Source organism: Sphaeramia orbicularis, chromosome 19 (genome assembly GCF_902148855.1).
Source record: "Sphaeramia orbicularis chromosome 19, fSphaOr1.1, whole genome shotgun sequence".
Lineage (NCBI taxonomy): Eukaryota > Metazoa > Chordata > Actinopteri > Kurtiformes > Apogonidae > Sphaeramia > Sphaeramia orbicularis.
In genome coordinates this window covers 39,926,430-39,946,576 of record NC_043975.1, presented here as the reverse complement: position 1 = coordinate 39,946,576, position 20,147 = coordinate 39,926,430, and the positions used below count along the sequence as shown (strand labels likewise).

General features: G+C 42.8%; 1 protein-coding gene across 2 annotated transcripts in view; it reads right to left on the bottom strand.

The window, feature by feature from the left end:
* Nucleotides 1-19,610, bottom strand: part of chadlb (chondroadherin-like b) — an 80,089-nt gene extending 60,479 nt beyond the window's left edge. Inside the window, exon 1 of one of the 2 annotated variants that reach the window (XM_030122440.1) lies at nucleotides 19,514-19,610. The gene's annotated coding sequence lies outside the window, so the exon portion shown is untranslated. Of the gene's footprint in view, nucleotides 1-18,814; nucleotides 18,907-19,513 lie in introns of those variants that run through there. The other variant, XM_030122441.1, reaches the window with a different exon arrangement.
* Between the last annotated feature and the right edge of the window lie 537 nt (nucleotides 19,611-20,147).

Below are 20,147 nucleotides of genomic sequence, written 5' to 3'. Positions count from 1 at the left end.
ATGTGCCCTGAATGTTGACATTCTTATATCAGGTTAAAACATTTCTATTTTCATGAGCTCTTGTTATTGAACTGTAATTCAATGTGCATGTTATGACACATAACTTGTTCCGCTTTGACAAGACAATATACAGGTCACACATCAAGACCTGTGAAAAATGTGGGAATTAGGTTCTAGATTCAAGTAACTGTGCAATCAATCACACACAAAAAAATTAACAAGTCATTTTTAATTTTAAAGAAATGAAAATGATGAAAAATGCATCTTCTTTAGAGTCACATTCCTTCATCACGCTTTAACATGGAACATGCAGCTTGCAGGACTTCTGACTTTATTTGGCCCAATTGCATCTCAATGTCTGGCATGACAGTCAGAGTTTAAATTTTATAATTTTTCCTGATTTTATACAAAAATCTGGTATACATGTTGTATACGGCCTCAGAGTAACAGCATTTTACAACAGTTTTTATAGAAAAGACTTGTATATTTTCAAGAGCCTCGCTGTACAGTAGTGATGAAATCCATCTCTAAGCCTGACCATTTTAGGCTTAGAGATGGATATCATCACTACTGTACAGCGAGGCTCTTGAAAATATACAAGTCTTTTCTATAAAAACTGTTGTAAAATGCTGTTACTCTGAGGCCGTATACAACATGTATACCAGATTTAACACAAATGCATTTGTCCTTTTATCCAAAGTACAACTCCCAAAGCCCAGAGGAGGAGCGGATGAGCCTCAAAGTTACTGGAATTCCAACGGTCCCATTAAACCCAATACATTTCTATTCAAATCCAAAAAAACTCATTTTTTATGTCATTGTTTCCCACACCTAAACCCAGAAAAAAGTTAAGTCGACATGTTCACCAAAGTATCCTGTCCTTCCTATATATGGCAATTGGCACTGAGTAGGAAAGGGGAAGTGCAACATTTAAGAGGCGGGTAGAAATATGCCTACTTGCAGAAGGAACAGGTGTGTGTCAGTTAGTTCCAGCCGTGGGAGTGAGGTTGGTGTACACCTCATTCCATGCTGGCATACAGGGAAAGAAAGAAACGCTGGTAGGCCGAGGCATTGTTTTGAATGTTTATATTGTTCAGATGTGTGTGAGAGATTAACTGTTTTTATGTTTCACACCTTTTTCGAGAGACAGCAAGATCCCACCGCATTGCCATATGCCAAAAGCCAATTTGGAATCTCGGCGGTGCTCCCTTTTTCCCTGCTGGAGCTGCAAGTAGCTGGTAGTTGGTAAAGGGAATGGTAGTTTAAATTGACGAGGGGTAATCTGCAAAGATTTACTCATTTGTGTTTTTATGGAAGTGTTTCTGTCTCCACAGAAATATCGGCGGCCTATTAGCTGTTTTCATGCTGTTGTTTTGTTATTGTTTTGTTTTGTTTTTTTTCTTCTTCTTTTGTCTAGTCCACCCGGCAACTGAGCCGGACAGAACACCGGTAACGGGTAGAAAAGAGATGGAGATTGCCCTCGGGTGGACTAGTTAGGCCCGAGCCGAGTAAAGCCGGCACAGGGCCTATTGAGTCTGCAGTGGGCGCATGGGGACGAAATCGGCAGTGACGCGGTCGCCTGTCACCACTGTTGCCACTCTCACATATATTCACATTCACGGCACTGAGACCTTTCTGAAGATGTACATGACGTGCACAAATCACATATTTACACCTGCTCAGAATGAATGGGAGTCAATGGGACACGCCCACTCGGGGTCAGTCACATGTGTGTAAGTGCACGACACGTGAAATCTGACCCCAGAGACATGTGGGGGAGTTTGAGAGCTTTCAAATAAGGCCAAATACATGGTTGCCAAAGAAACGGTTATATTGTTCTTGCTCAGATTATTATTATTATTATTATTATTTATTTATTTATTAGGCCCGAGCCGAGTAAAGCCGGCGCAGGGCCGATTGAGTCTGCAGTGGGCGCATGGGGACAAAATCGCCAGTGACGCAGTCGCCTTTCGCCACTGTCGCCACTCTCACACATATTCACATTCACGGCACTGAGACCTTTCCGAAGATGTACATGACATGTGCACAAATCGCATATTTACACCTGCTCAGAATGAATGGGAGTCAAAGGGACACGCCCAGTCGGGTTACTCACGTGGGTGTAAGTGGACGACACGTGACATCTGACCCCACAAAAATATGGGGGACCTCGAGAGCTTTCAAAAAAGGCCAAATATGTGGTTGCCATAGAAACGGCTATATTGTTCTTGCTCAGATTATTAGGCCCGAGCCGAGTAAAGCCGGCGCAGGGCCTATTGAGTCTGCAGTGGGCGCATGGGGACAAAATCGCCACTGACGCGGTCGCCTTTCGCCACTGTCGCCACTCTCACACATATTCACATTCACGGCACTGAGACCTTTCCGAAGATGTATATGACATGTGCACAAGTTGCATATTTACACCTGCTCAGAATGAATGGGAGTCAATGGGACACGCCCACTCAGGGTCAGTCACGTGTGTGTAAGTGCACGACACGTGAAAATTTGACTCAGACGTCTATCTCTCAGGCCTACACCCATTTATCAGAAAAATTTTAAATTTGAAGCTATAGCGCCCCCTAAAATTTTACCTTTACGAAAATTACTTCACTTCAGACATACGAACACCAATTTGGCTCAAATTTGAATCAGTTCTTTATCTCCCAGGCCTACACCCATTTATCAAAAGAAATTGCCATTTTGCTCACTAGTGCCCCCTAAAAATTCACCTCCACGAAAATTGCATCACCTCGGACATATGAACACCGATTTGGCTCAAATTCCACTCTGTGGTAAATCTTGCAGGCCTACACCCATTCAATGGAAGAAATTTAATTTTTGCTGCCTAGCACCCCCAAAAGATTTACTTATACAAAAATTTCCTTAGTTCGGACAAACGAGCAATGATTTCCCTCAAATTTGAATCATTTGTCAATCTCCCAGGCCTACACCCATTCATCAGAAGACACTGAAATTTGGTACTTGAGCGCCACCTGCTGAACGATGGGCATACTTCTACTGGTCGTGCACTTGGCGAGGGCCTTTAGATGCCGCTTGCAGCTTTAATTTTTTTATTTTCTTGTCTTATTAGGCCCGAGCCGAGTAAAGCCGGCGCAGGGCCTACTGAGTCTGCAGTGGGCGCATGGGGACGAAATGGCCAGTGACGCGGTCGCCTTTCGCCACTGTCGCCACTCTCACACATATTCACATTCAAGGCACTGAGACCTTTCCGACAATGTACATGACATGTGCACAAATCGCATATTTACACCTGCTCAGAATGAATGTGAGTAAATGGGACACGCCCACTAAGGGTCAGTCACGTGTAAGTGCACAACACGTGACATCTGACCCCACAGACATGTGGGGGACCTAGAGAGCTTTCAAATAAAGTCAAATACGTGGTTACCACGGAAACGGCTATATTGTTCTTGCTCAGATTATTATTATTTTTATTTTTATTTATTTATTTTTTTATTAGGCCCGAGCCGAGTAAAGCCGGCGCAGGGCCTATTGAGTCTGCAGTGGGCGCATGGGGATGAAATCGCAAGTGACGCGGTCGCCTTTCGCCACTGTCGCCACACTCACACATATTCACATTCACGGCACTGAGACCTTTCCGAAGATGTATATGACATGTACACAAATCGCATATTTACACCTGCTCAGAATGAATGGGAGTCAATGGGACACGCCCACTCGGGGTCAGTCACGTGGGTGTAAGTGCACGACACGTGACATCTGACCCCACAGACATGTGGGGGACCTCGAGAGCTTTCAAATGAAGTCAAATACGTGGTTGCCACGGAAACGCCTATATTGTTCTTGCTCAGATTATTATTATTATTTTTTTGTTTTTTATTAGGCCCGAGCCGAGTAAAGCTGACGCAGGGCCTATTGAGTCTGCAGTGGGCGCATGGGGACGAAATCGCCAGTGACGCGGTCACCTTTCGCCACTGTCGCCACTCTCACACATATTCACATTCATGACACTGAGACCTTTCCGACAATGTACATGACGTGCACAAATCGCATATTTACACCTGCTCAGGATGAATGGGAGTCAATGGGAAACGCCCACTCGGGGTAAGTTACGTGGGTGTAAGTGCACGACACGTGACATCTGACCCCAGAGACATGTGGGGGACCTCGAGAGCTTTCAAATAAGGCCAAATATGTGGTTGCCACGGAAACGGCTATATTGTTCTTGCTCAGATTATTATTATTATTTTTTTTTTTTTAGGCCCGAGCTGAGTAAAGCCGGCGCAGGGCCTATTGAGTCTGCAGTGGGCGCATGGGGACAAAATCGCCACTGACGCGGTCGCCTTTCGCCACTGTCGCCACTCTCACACATATTCACATTCACGGCACTGAGACCTTTCCGAAGATGTATATGACATGTGCACAAGTTGCATATTTACACCTGCTCAGAATGAATGGGAGTCAATGGGACACGCCCACTCGGGGTCAGTCACGTGGGGATACGTGCACGACACGTGACATCTGACCCCACAGACATGTGGGGGACCTCGAGAGCTTTCAAATAAGGCCAGATATGTGGTTGCCATAGAAACGGCTATATTGTTCTTGCTCAGATTTATATATATATATATATATATATATATATATATATATATATATATATATATATATATATATATATATGTATTTATGTATTTTTTCTTCTCCTGCTCTCTGAGCTCAAATTTGACCCCTTGAACATTTACGAAAACTCACCAAATTTTGCATAGAATTCTGAGGTGCGAGCTTTCAAATAAAGTCAAATACGTGGTTACCACGGAAACGGCTATATTGTTCTTGCTCCGATTATTATTAGGGACCGAGCCCTGACAGGGAGAGGCCCTCTCTCTCACACAGTGAGGGAGAGGGCCTTTGCCCGTCAGGGCAAAGGCCCTATTGTTTTTCGTTCGTTTTTTATTATTCTTCTCTCGCCACTTTAATTGGGAATTTGACCCCCTAAACATGCTTGAAAACTCACCAAATTTGGCACACATGTCAGGTCTGGCAAAAAATTTTATAAAATGCAAAAATTAACCCCATAGGTGCCAAAATGAGCTCTCTAGCACCCCCTAGAAACACAAAAATGGCCCTTGCGGCCAGTAGGAATGTCATAGAAACATGAAACAAACGCCAAAATTTTCATCTCATCGAGCCCGACAAATCACGTGCGGGTACTCATGACCTAATTCCAACAGGAAGTTCGCAATATGCCGTTCAAACTAAAATGCGCAAATTGCAAACTTCCACTACGAATGTCATAGACACACGAAACCAAGGCCAAAACTTGCGTTTAATCGAGCCCAACAAATCACGCACTGACACCTATGAGCTAGCTCCAACAGGAAGTTCGCAATTTGCCTTTCAAAATAAAACTTTTAAAACTATCTCCTATCACACTGTTTGTCATATCGTCTTCTAAATAGCACCAGAAGATAGAGAGAACCCTTCTCAAAAAAGTGATCTCGCACTTTTTTTATAACTATCTTAGTTTTCTTTTTACAAGCCCTGAAAGTTGCGACTTCTGAAACTGAAAATTCAAATTGAACATTTCCCACACATATTATATATTGAAGTGATCACACAACACAGCAGAACACTCCTGTGAAAAAATTTTTGAGATACGATGTACAGTTTTCGAATTACAGCAATTTATCCGAGAAATGGTAGCTGAGAGAACTGCAGCCTGAACTCTTTTGACTCACATGTCTGGTCTCTAGGAGCCATGTGAGACGAACGTGCGCATGCACACATGCTGACAGCTGATTGGCTGAAATCTTGCTGCTCAAACAGACTGGAGAGGCTGTTTTGGTTTGAAAGTCTAGAAACAACTCATCATAACTCTCATATTTCTGGGGTTACAGGAACAAATTATACATCAAAATGTAGAAAAATCTCTTTTCTTTCCCAGACTGTTGACATTTGAATGTTAAAGTGTTTAGTTTTTGATCTGTGGGCCTCCAAACACAACAACTGCTGCTTTTTCCCTCCTTCCCTCCTGTGTTCCATTTGTCTCACTCACATGTTTGACTAACTCCACCTTCGTACACTCACTGCTGATTCACTTCTGACTTTGTTTCATCACATTATACATTCAAATGTTGGTCCAACCTTCCAGAAGTCTGACATGACAGAATTTTTCAGATAGGAGCTACTGTTCTGGATTGACGTCAGTTTGTCTGACAGGTGGTTTTTCGTTCATTTCTCTGAAACTCCAGTGTCTCCTCTAAGTCATTAGTGTTGATCAGGTGCACCTGCCATGTTTATGCTCCCATAGCAACCACAGAGAGTCCATAGCAACTGAGTGAGTGAGTGAGAGAGAGAGAGACTACTGCTACTACTATTACTGATCCAACCTGGATAATATAAAAAACTGATTATAACTGATTCTGTCTCTCTCATTCTCACAAACACACACACACACACACACACACACACACACTGTAGAGTCCATAGCAACCATGTGTCTGACATTACTACTACTACTGCTATTTATACTAATACTACTACTGCTATTACTAAAACTACTAATGCTACTACTACTAATACTACTACTACTACTACTACAACTACTGCTATTATACTTCTATTACTACTGCTATTACTACTACTAGTATTACTGATCCAACTTGCATGAATAAAAAAAAAAAGATTATAACTGCTTCTCGTTCTCTCTCTCTGTCCCTTACACACACACACACACACACATACACACACACACACACACACACACACACACACACACACACAGTGAGGTCTTTCAAAATAAAAGCCTTATTATAAATGGGGGAAAAAAAACATAAATCTGCCAAAAAAACAAGAATGAGGTGTGACCGGTAACGGGTGGTGGCATGGGAAGGGGAACCCGGCCAGAGCGCGAGGTCCCGACCAATGCTGCTTGCAGCTTTAATTATTTTTATTTTTTTTATTTTGTCTAATTTTTCCTTCTCCCGCGCTTTGAGCTCAATTTTGACCCCCTGAACATTTACGAAAACTCACCAAATTTTGCACAAAATTCAGAAGTGGGAGAAATTGAATTTACATATAGGTTTCGTAGATGTTGGTAAAGAAATGTTGCTGCAGCGCCCCCTTGAAAAGTGGAAATGCATTGCGCCAATGGGAGCGCGTCCAAATTAAAGTTTGTCGTAGAGCCACAAAAATCGGGACACAGATTCATCATGAGGAGACAAACAAAAAAATATTATTATGGCCACGCCCCAAAACCAACCCTTAGTCGGCCATATTGGATTGAAATTTCCAAAATGCTGAGTCAGCGTTTTCGCTGACGTCGTATTTTAACTATCTCCTACTAAGCCGTTTGGCCAAATGAGCTGAAAATCGGTGTACAGTATCTAAAGAAGTGGGGAATCCAAAGTTAGCCGAATTTTTTGAATCGGTATCACCGTTTTTCTTCGACGAGGTTGCAAACTTTGCGAAGTTTTTTCAAAAATTTACGATTACAAAAATTGCTTCAGCTCAGACATACAAACACCGATTTGGCTGAAATTTGACTCAGACATCCATCTCCCAGGCCTACACCCATTTACTAAAAGAAATTGAAATTTCGCACTATAGCGCCCCCTACAAATTTACATTGAAAAAAATGACATCAGTTCGGACATACGAACACCGATTTGGCTCAAATTTGACTGAGACATCTGTCTCCCAGGCCTACACCTATTTCTCAAAAGAAACTGAAATTTCGCACTACAGCGCCCCCTTCAAGTTTTTTTTTTACATTTTTTTTATTAAAATTGCTTCAGTTCGGACATACGAACACCAATTTGGCTCAAATGTGACTCAGACGTCTATCTCTCAGGCCTAGACCAATTTATCAGAAAAATTTGAAATTTGGAGCTATAGTGCCCCCTACAATTTGACCTTCACAAAAATTACTTCACTTCAGACATACGAACACCAACTTGGCTCAAATTTGAATCAGTTGTAAATCTCCCAGGCCTACACCCATTTATCAAAAGAAAATGCCAATTTGCTCAATAGCGCCCCCTACAAATTTACCTTCATGAAAATTTTATCAACTCGGACATACGAACACCGATTTGGCTCAAATTTGATTCAGTGGTACATCTTTCAGGCCTACACCCATTAAATGGAACAAACTGAATTTGGGCTCCATAGCACCCCCTACAGATTTACTTATACAAAAATTTCTTTGGTTTGGACAAATAAACAAAGATCTGCCTCAAATTTGAATCATTTGTCAATCTCCCACGCCTACATCCATTCATCAGATGACATTGAAATTTGGGGCTAGAGCGCCACCTGCTGATCGATGGCCATACTTCTACTGGACGTGCCCGTGGCGAGGGCCTTTAGATGCCGCTTGCGGCTTTAATTAGGCCCTAGCCGAGTAAAGCCGGCGCAGGGCCTATTGAGTCTGCAGTGGGCGCATGGGGACAAAATCGCCACTGACGCGGTCGCCTTTCGCCACTGTCGCCACTCTCACACACATTCACACTCACGGCACTGAGACCTTTCTGAAGATGTATATGACATGTGCACAAATTGCATATTTACACCTGCTCAGAATGAATGGGAGTCAATGGGACAAGCTGAGTCGGGGTCAGTCACGCGGGTGTAAGTGCACGACACGTGACATCTGACCCCACAGACATGTGGGGGACCTCGAGAGCTTTCAAATAAGGCCAAATACGTGGTTACCATGGAAACAGCTATATTGTTCTTGCTCAGATTATTATTATTTTTACTTTTTTTTTTTATTTTTGTCTTATTTTTCTTTCTCCTGCGCTTTGAGCTCAATTTTGACCCCCTTAACATTTACGAAAACTCACCAAATTTTGCCCACAATTCAGAAATGTGCAAAATTGAATTTACATACAGGTTTCGTAGATGTCGGTAAAGAAATGTTGCTGCAGTGCACCCTTGAAAAGTGGAAATGCATTACGTCAATGGGAGCACGTCCAAAATAAAGTTTGTCGTAGAGCCACGAAAATCGGTACACAGATTCATCATGAGGAGACAAACAAAAAATATTATTGTGGCCACGCCCCTTAACCAACCGGAAGTCGGCCATATTGGATTGAAATTTCCTAAATGCTGAGTCAGCGTTTTCGCTGACGTCGTATTTTAACTATCTCCTCCTTGGTCGTTTGGCCAGATGAGCTCAAAATCGGTGTACAGTATCTAGAGAAGTGGGGAATCAAAAGTTAGCCAAATTTTTTAAAATCAGTGTCACCGTTTTTTTTGCAACGAGGTTGCAAACTTTGCGAAGTTTTTTCGAAAATTTGCCATGACAAAAATTGCTTCAGCTTAGACATACAAACACCGATTTGGCTCAAATTTCAATCAGACATCTATCTCCCAGGCCTACACACATTTATTAAAAGAAATTGAAATTTCACACTATAGCGCCCCCTACAAATGTACATTTACAAAAATGACAAAAGTTCGGACATACGAACACCGATTTGGCTCAAATTTGACTCAGACATCTGTCTCCCTGGCCTACATGTACTTGTCAAAAGAAACTGAAATTTTGCACTACAGCGCCCCCTACAAAAATTTTTAATATTTTTTTATTAAAATTGCTTCAGTTCGGACATATGAACACCAATTTGGATCAAATTTGACTCAGACATCTATCTCCCAGGCCTAAACCCATTTATCAGAAAAATTTGAAATTCGATGCCATAGCGCCCACTACAATTTTACCTTCACGAAAATTACTTCACATTAGACATGCGAACACCAATTTGGCTCAAATTTGAATCAGTTGTCAATCTCCCAGGCCTACACCCATTTATCAAAAGAAAATTCCACTTCGCTCAGTAGCGCCCCCTACAAATTTACCTTCACGAAAATTGCATTAATACGGACATACGAACACCGATTTGGCTCAAATTTGACTCAGTGGTACATCTCGCAGGCCTACACCCATTCAACAGAAGAAATTTGATTTTAGCTGCATAGCGTCCCCTACAGATTTACTTATACAAAAATTTCTTTAGTTTGGACATACGAAAAAAGATCTGCCTCAAATTTGAATCAGTTGTCAATCTCCCAGGCCTACACCCATTCATCAGAAGACATTGAAACTTGGTACTAGAGCGCCACCTGCTGAACGATGGACATACTTCTACTGGAAGTGCCTGTGGCGAGGGCGTTTAGATGCCGCTTACGGCTTTAATTAGGCCCGAGCCGAGTAAAGCCGGCGCAGGGCCTATTGAGTCTGAAGTGGGCGCATGGGGACAAAATCGCCAGTGACGCGGTCGCCTTTCGCCACTGTCGCCACTCTCACACATATTCACATTCACGGCACTGAGACCTTTCCGACGATGTATATGACATGTGCACAAATCGCATATTTACACCTGCTCAGAATGAATGGGAGTCAATGGGACACGCCCACTCGGGGTCAGTCACATGTGTGTAAGTGCACGACAGGTGACATCTGACCCCACACACATGTGGGGGGCCTCGAGAACTTTCAAAAAAGGGCAAATACGTGGTTGCCATAGAAACGGCTATATTGTTCTTGCTCAGATTATTATTATTTTTTTTTTTTTTTGTCTTATTTTTCTTTCTCCTGCGCTTTGAGCTCAATTTTGACCCTCTGAACATTTACGAAAACTCACCAAATTTTGCCTCAAATTCAGAAGTGTGAGAAATTGAATTTACATATATGTTTCGTAGATGTCGGTAAAGAAATGTTGCTGCAGTGCCCCCTTGAAAAGTAAAAATGCATTACGTCAATGGGAGCACGTCCAACATAAAGTTTGTCAACGTAAAGTTTTTTTGTAGAGCCACGAAAATCCGTACACAGATTCATCATGAGGAGACAAAAAAAAATATTATTGTGGCCACGCCCCTAAACCAACCGGAAGTTGGCCATATTGGATTGAAATTTCAAAAATGCTGAGTCAGCGTTTTCGCTGACGTTATATTTCATCTCCTCCTTGGCCGTTTTGCCAAATGAGCTCAAAATCGGTGTACAGTATCTAGAGAAGTGGGGTATCCAAAGTTAGCTGAATTTTTTGGATTGGTGTCACCATTTTTGTGTGACAACGTCGCAAACTTTGCAAAGTTTCTTCGTGAATTTACCATTACAAAAATTGACTGTCGCCACTCTCACATATATTCACATTCAAGGCACTGAGACCTTTCCGAAGATGTACATGACACGTGCACAAATCGCATATTTACACCTGCTCAGAATGAATGGGAGTCAATGGGACACGCCCAGTCGGGGTCAGTCACGTGGGTTTAAGTGCATGACACGTGACATCTGACCCCACAGACATGTGGGGGACCAAGAGAGCTAGAGAGAAATGGCTATATTGTTCTTGCTCAGATTATTATTATTTTTATTTTTATTAGGCCCGAGCCGAGAAAAGCCGGCGCAGGGCGTATTGAGTCTGCAGTGTGCACATGGGGACGAAATCGCCAGTGACGCGGTCGCGTATCGCCACTGTCACCAGTCTCACACATATTCACATTCACGGCACTGAGACAGACGTGGGGGAGCTCGAGAGCTTTCAAATAAGGCCAAATATGTGGTTGCCACGGAAACGGCTATATTTTTCTTACTCAGATTATTATTATTAGGCCCGAGCCGAGTAAAGTCGGCGCAGGGCCTATTGAGTCTGCAGTGGCCGCATGGGGAGGAAATCGCCAGTGACGCGGTCGCCTTTCGCCACTGTCGCCACTCTCACACATATTCACATTCACGGCACTGAGACAGACACGTGGGGGAGCTCGAGAGCTTTCAAATAAGGCCAAATATGTGGTTGCCATAGAAACGGCTATATTGTTCTTGCTCAGATTCTTATTTTTCTCCTGCGCTTTGAGCTCAATTTTGACCCTCTGAACATTTACAAAAACTCACCAAATTTTGCCCAAAATTCAGAAGTGCGAGAAATTGAATTTACATATACGTTTCGTAGATGTCGGTAAAGAAGTATTGCTGCAGCGCCCCCTTGAAAAGTGGAAATGCTATGCTCCAATGGGAGCACGTCCAACATAAAGTTTGTTGTAGAGCCACAAAAATCGGAACACAGATTCGTCATGAGGACACAAACAAAAATTAAAGCCGCAAGCGGTACCTAAAGGCCCTTGCCAAGGGCACGTCCAGCAGAAGTGTGCTCATTGTTCCACAGGTGGTGCTCTTGCCCCAAATTTTTTGTCTTCTGATGAATGGGAGTAGGCCTGGGACATTGACATTTGACTCAGATTTGAGACAAATCAGTGTTCGTGTGTCTTAACTGAAAAAATTTTTGTATAAATTAATCTGTAGGGGGCGCTACGCAGCCAAAATTCAATTTGTTTGATTGAATGGGTGTAGGCCTGCGAGATGTACCACTAAGTCAAATTTGAGCCAAATCAGTGTTCGTATGTCTGAACTGATGTAATTTTTGTTAAGGTAAATTTTTAGGGGGCGCTATTGCGCAAAATGGCATTTTCTTTTGATAAATAGGTGTAGGCCTGGGAGATTGACAACTGATTAAAATTTGAGCCAAATCGGTGTTCGTATGTCCGAACTGATGAAATTTTTGTGAAGGTAAATTTGTAGGGGGCGCTACTTAGCAAAATGGCAATTTCTTTTGATAAATGGGTGTAGGACTGGGAGATTAAACACTGCTTCAAATTTGAGCCAAATCAGTGTTCGTATGTCTGAACTGATGCAATTTTTGTTAAGGTAAATTTGTAGGGGGCGCTATTGTGCAAAATGGCATTTTCTTTTGATAAATAGGTGTAGGCCTGGGAGTTTGACAACTGATTAAAATTTGAGCCAAATCGGTGTTCGTATGTCCGAACTGATGAAATTTTTGTGAAGGTAAATTTGTAGGGGGCACTACTTAGCAAAAGGGCAATTTCTTTTGATAAATGGGTGTAGGACTGGGATATAGACGTCTGAGTCAAATTTGAGCCAAATCGGTGTTTGCATGTCTGAGCTGAAGCAATTTTTGTGATGGTAAATTTTTGAAAAAACTTTGCAAAGTTTGCAACTTCGTTGCACAAAAACGGTGACACCGATTAAAAAAATTCGGCTAACTTTTGATGCCCCACTTCTCTAGATACTGTACACCGATTTAGATAGGAGATAGTTAAAATACAACAACAGCGAAAACGCTGACTCAGCATTTTGGAAATTTCAATCCAATATGGCTGACTAAGGGTTGGTTTAGGGGCGTGGCCATAATAATTTTTTTTTTCTCCTCATGATGAAGCCGTGTACTGATTTTCGTTGCTGTAAGACAAACTTTATGTTGGACGTGCTCCCATTGGCGCAATGCATTTCCACTTTTCAAGGGGGCGCTGCCGCAACATTTCTTTACTGACCTCTATGAAACCTATATGTAAATTGAATTTCTCGCACTTCTGAATTTTTTGCAAAATTTGGTGAGTTTTCGTAAATGTTCAGAGGGTCAAAATTGAGCTCAAAACGTAGGAGAAAGTAAAATAAGACCAAATTAAAGCCACAAGCGGAATCTAAAGGCCCTCGCCAGGGGCACGTCCAGTAGAAGTATGCTCATCGTTCAGCAGGTGGCGCTCTAGCACCAAATTTCAATGTCTTCTGATGAATGCGTGTAGGCCTGGGAGATTGACAATTGACTCAAATTTGAGACAAATCACTGTTCCTAAGTCCGAACTGAACAAATTTTTATATAAATAAATCTGTAGGGGGTGCTGTGGAGCAAAAATTCAATTTCTTCCATTGAATGGGTGTAGGCCTCCGAGATGTACCACTTAGTCAAATTTGAGCCAAATCGGTTTTCGCATGTCCAAACTGATGCAATTATCGTGAAGGTAAATTTGTAGAGGGCGCTATTGAGCGAAATGGCAATTTCTTTTGATAAATGGGTGTAGGCCTGGGAGATTGACAACTGCTTCAAATTTGAGCCAAATTGGTGTTCGTATGTCTGAAGTAAAGTAATTTTTGTAAAGGTAAAATTGTAGGGGGCGCTATAGCGCTAAATTTCAATTTTTTCTGATATATGGGTGTAGGCCTGAAAGATAGACGTCTGAGTCAAATTTGCGCCAAATTGGTGTTCGTATGTCCGAACTGAAGAAATTTTAATTAAAAAAAAAAAAAAAACTTGTAGGGGGCGCTGTATCGCGAAATTTCAGTTTCTTTTGACAAATAGGTGTAGGCCTGGAAGACAGATGTGTGAGTCAAATTTAAGCCAAATCAGTGTTCATCTTTCCGAACTGATGTCATTTTTGTAAATGTACCTTTGTAGAAGGCGCTATAGTGCGAAATTTCAATGTCTTTCAATAAATGGGTGTAGGCCTGGGAGATAGATGTCTGATTGAAATTTGAGCCTAATCGGTGTTTGTATGTCTGAGCTGAAGCAATTTTTGTGATGGCAAATTTTCGAAAAAACTTTGCAAAGTTTCTAACCTCATCGCACAAAAATGGTGACACCAATTCAAAAAATTCGGATAACTTTTGATGTCCCACTTCTCTAGATACTGTACACCGATTTTGAGCTCATTTGGCCAAACGGTTTAGTAGGAGATAGTTAAAATACAACGTCAGCGAAAACGCTGACTCAGCATTTTGGAAATTTCAATCCAATTTGGCCAACTAAGGGTTGGTTTAGGGGCGTGGTATAATAATATTTTTTGTTTGTCTCCTCATAATGAATCTGTGTACCGATTGTCGTGGCTCTTCAACATACTTTATGTTGGACTCGCTCCCATTGGCGCAATGCATTTCCACTTTTCAAGGGGGCGCTGCCGCAACATTTCTTTACCAACCTCTACGAAACCTATATGTAAATTCAATTTCTCACACTTCGGAATTCTCGGCAAAATTTGGTGAGTACTCGTAAATGTTCAGAGGGTCAAAATTGAGCTCAAACAGCAGGAGAAAAAAAAAGAATCTGAGCAAGAACAATATACCCGTTTCTATGGCAACCACATATTTGGCCTTATTTGAAAGCTCTGGAGCTCCCCCACATGTCTGTCTCAGTGCCGTGAGTGTGAATATGTGTGAGAGTGGCGACAGTGGCGAAAGGCGACCGCATCACTGGCGATGTTGTCTCCATGCACCCACTGCAGACTCAATAGGCCCTGCGCCGGCTTTACTCGGCTCGGGCCTAATAATAATAATCTGAGCAAGAACAATATAGCCGTTTCTATGGCAACCATGTATTTGCCCTTTTTTGAAAGTTCTCGAGGTCCCCCACATGTGTGTGGGGTCAGAGGTCACGTGTCGTGCACTTACACCCACGTGACTAACCCCGAGTGTGCGTGTCCCATTGACTCCCATTCATTCTGAGCAGGTGTAAATATGCGATTTGTGCACATGTCATATACATCATCGGAAAAGTCTCAGTGCCGTGAATGTGAAAATGTGTGAGAGTGGCAACAGTGGCGAAAGGCGACCGCGTCACTGGCGATTTTGTCCCCATGCGCCCACTGCAGAATCAATAGGCCCTGCGCCGGCTTTACTCGGCTCGGGCCTAATAAATAAAAAAAAAAAATTAAAAAAATAAATAAATAATCTGAGCAAGAACAATATAGCCGTTTCCATGGCAACCACGTATTTGCCCTTTTTTGAAAGTTCTCGAGGTCCCCCACATGTGTGTGGGGTCAGAGGTCACGTGTCGTGCACTTACACCCACGTGACTAACCCCGAGTGTGCGTGTCCCATTGACTCCCATTCATTCTGAGCAGGTGTAAATATGCGATTTGTGCACGTCATATACATCATTGGAAAGGTCTCAGTGCCGTGAATGTGAATATGTGTGAGAGTGATGACAGTGGCGAAAGGTGACCGCGTCACTGGCGATTTCGTCCCCATGTGCCCACTGCAGACTCAATAGGCCCTGCGCCGGCTTTACTCGGCTCGGGCCTAAAAAAACAAAATAAAAATAATAATAATCTGAGCAAGAACAATAAAGCCGTTTCCATGGTAACCACATATTTGGCCTTACGTTAAAGCTCTCGAGGTCCCCCACATGTCTGTGGGGTCAGATGTCACGTGTCGTGCACTTTCACCCACGTGACTGACCCCGACTTGGCGTGTCCCATTGACTCCCATTCATTCAGAGCAGGTGTAAATATGCGATTTATGGACATGTCATATACATCTTCGGAAAGGTCTCAGTGCCGTGAATGTGAATATGTGTGAGAGTGGCAACAGTGGCGAAAGGCGACCGCATCACAAGCGATTTCGTCCCATGCGCCCACTGCAGACTCAATAGGCCCTGCGCCGGCTTTCCTCGGCTCAGGCCTAATAAGACAAAAAAAATAAAAATAAAAATAAAAATAAAAATAAAAATAATCTGAGCAAGAACAATATAGCCGTTTCTGTGACAACTACATATTTGGCCTTATTTGAAAGCTCTCGAGGTCCCCCACATGTCTGTGGGGTCAGAGGTCACGTGTCATGCACTTACACCCATGTGACTGACCCCGAGTGGGCGTGGCCCATTGACTCTCATTCATTCTGAGCAGGTGTCAATATGCGATTTGTGCACATGTCATGTACATTGTCGGAAAGGTCTCAATGCCGTGAATGTGAATATGTGTGAGAGTGGCGACAGTGGCGAAAGGCGACCGCGTCACAGGCAATTTCGTCCCCATGCGCCCACTGCAGACTCAATAAGCCCTGCGTTGGCTTTACTCAGTTAAAATACAACGTCAGCGAAAACGCTGACTCAGCATTTTGGAAATTTCAATCCAATATGGCCGACTAAGGGTTGGTTTAGGGGCGTGGCCATAATAATATTTTTTGTTTGTCTCCTCATGTTGAATCTGTGTACTGATTTTCATGGCTCTACGACAAACTTTATGTTGGACACGCTCCCATTGGCGCAATGCATTTCCACTTTTCAAGGGGGCACTGCAGCAACATGTCTTTACCGACATCTACGAAACCTATATGTAAATTCAATTTCTCACACTTCTGAATTTTGTGCAAAATTTGGTGAGTTTTCGTAAATGTTCAGGGGGTCAAAATTGAGCTCAAAGCGCAGGAGAAGGAAAAATATGACAAAATAAAAAAAAAAAAAAAAAAAAAATATTAATAATCTGAGCAAGAACAATATAGCCGTTTCCGTGGTAACCACGTATTTGACTTTATTTGAAAGCTCTTGAGGTCCCCCACATGTCTGTGGGGTCAGATGTCACGTGTCGTGCATTTACACACATGTGACTGACCCCGAGTGGACGTGGCCCATTGACTCCTATTCATTCTGAGCAGGTGCAAATATGCGACTTGTGCACATGTCATGTACATCGTCGGAAAGGTCTCAGTGCCGTGAATGTGAATATGTGAGAGTGGCGACAGTGGTGAAAGGCGACCGCGTCACTGGCGATTTCGTCCCCATGCACCCACTGCAGACTCAATAGGCCCTGCGCCGGCTTTACTCGGCTCGGGCCTAAAAATAAATTTAAAAAAAAAATAATAATAATAATCTCAGCAAGAACAATATAGCCGTTTCCGTGGCAACCACGTATTTGGCCTTATTTGAAAGCTCTCGAGCTCCCCCACATGTCTGTGGGGTCAGATGTCACGTGTCGTGCACTTACACCCATGTGACTGACCCCGAGTGGGCGTGGCCCATTGACTCCCATTCATTCTGAGCAGGTGTAAATATGCGATTTGTGCACATGTCATATACATCTTCGGAAAGGTCTCAGTGCCGTGAATGTGTGTGAGAGTGGCAACAGTGGTGAAAGGCGACCGCGTCCCTTGCAATTTTTTCCCCATGCGCCCACTGCAGACTCAATAGGCCCTGCGCCGGCTTTACTCGGCTCGGGCCTTAATATTAAAAATTTTTGTAGGGGGCGCTGTACTTCATAATTTCAGTTTCTTTTGACAAATACGTGTAGGCCTGGGAGACAGATGTCTGAGTCAAATTTGAGCCAAATCGGTTTTCGTATGTCTGAACTGATGTCGTTTTTGTAAATGTACATTTGTAGGGGGTGCTTTAGTGCAAAATTTAAATTTCTTTCAATAAATGGGTGTAGGCCTGGGAGATAGACGTCTGAGTCAAATTTCAGCCAAATCGGTGTTTGTATGTCTGAGCTGAAGCAATTTTTGTGATGGTAAATTTTTGAAAAAACTTCACAAAGTTTGTAACCTCGTCGCACAAAAACGGTGACACCGATTCAAAAAATTCGGATAATTTTTGATGTCCCACTTCTCTAGATACTGTACTCCGATTGTGAGCTCATTCAGCCAAACGGCTTAGTAGGAGATAGTTAAAATACGTCAGCGAAAACGCTGACTCAGCATTTTGGAAATTTCAATCCAACATGGCCGACTAAGAGTTGGTTTAGGGGCGTGGCCACAATAATATTTTTTGCTTGTCTCCTCATGATGAATCTGTGTATCGATTTTTGTGGCTCTACAACAAACTTTACGTTGGACATGCTCCCATTGGCGTAATGCATTTCCACTTTTCAAGGGGGCGCTGCGGCAACATTTCTTTACCGACATCTACGAAACCTATATGAAAATTCAATTTCTCGCACTTCTGAATTTTGGGCAAAATTTGGTGAGTTTTCGTAAATGTTCAGAGGGTCAAAATTGAGCTCAAACAGCAGGAGAAATATAAGAATCTGAGCAAGAACAATATAGCCGTTTCTATGGCAACCACATATTTGGCCTTATTTGAAAGCTCTCGAGCTCCCCCACATGTCTGTCTCAGTGCCGTGAATGTGAATATGTGTGAGAGTGGCGACAGTGGCGAAAGGCGAACGCGTCACTGGCGATTTCGTCCCCATGCGCCCACTGCAGACTCAATAGGCCCTGCGCCGGCTTTAGTCGGCTCGGGCCTAAAAAAAACCCCAAAAACTGTAGTTTTGTTCCAGCGACCCCTTGAGCAGAGAGGCCAAGAAACTAGAGCCGGTGGAATTTCCTCCACACCGTCTTTTTGTCCGCTTCTCCCCGGAGATCAACAGTCAAACCGCAAAGGAGCAGCCTCGTCGGCCGCGCACAAAGACGTACAGTGTCTTTTTCTGCCTCTGCATCGCCAATACACGTTTTCCCCTCCCCTGAAAGAAAAAAAGTGTGCCTCTTGGACATGACCTGTAGGCTGCTCGGCTCTCCATCGGTCTTGTCTTACCCTTTTACCTGAAACACTTTTGCAACATTTTCAATGCAGCAGTGCCCTGTGCGAAAAATTCAACCAAGTTTTTGCAAAATGTGTGACGAAAACCCCTGCATCTGTTGAAATCCTGAATTTACCAACGTAAACATCCTAATTACTCCGGAGTGAAATACATCTAATTTTTTTTTTTTCAATTTGCGTGCTTACAAAAGTTGAAAGTTGCGTATGTGGCTCCTAGTTGTCTTCTAAAACGCACCGACTCAACAAAGCGTGGCTTTATGTTTTAAAAATGGGTGAACAGGAATTCTATTCAGCATTTTACATCAGAGTTTTCATCTGTAACGGACAACCGACCTAAATGTACACTTAACTCTTCTATTTGGCCATCGACCAACAGATGACATTCCGCCAGTTTTGGTCGCTTTTTACGCACAGACTTGACTCACCGTGCCTCCTTCGTGCTTCTCGTCAGACCTCCGATTCTCTCCCGGTGTGTGCTCTGAGCTGCTGCCCTGCTCTTCCCCCGGCTGTCCCCCATCCAAAACAAACTCCGTTTCACTGCCACTCCCCCTCCACACATCTCCTCACACTGCACCTCTGAGCACGTTAAAGATAGAGTCCACACGAATGAACACCTACTGAACCAGAAGTCGTACTGACGTTGATCACTTAGGCAATATGCAACTTAATGAGACAGATTCAAGAGAGATTCAGAGTAAGGAAAGTCACTTGTTACCGATCTGTTTTCACCAATTTTCATTAATTTTCATATTCCGACATAATATTTGAGAAAGCAAGTAGATTTACTGTAAGAAACAATCATAAGAAAAAGACTTCATATTATGTGATAATGCATTTTAAAAAATACTTTCAGAATTTTAAAGAAGTATCCTGACAAAAAGTAAACACTTCATTTCCGTTCAATAATTATTTTGTATTATAATATTATGCGCTATTTATGCAAATGGTGTTATTGGTAGAATGGAAATAAAACACTTAATATCTGTGATTGAACTGTACAAAAACTATCTAAATAAATCCAAGAACTTTTGCATATATAGCACGTCTTTAACCCTTTCA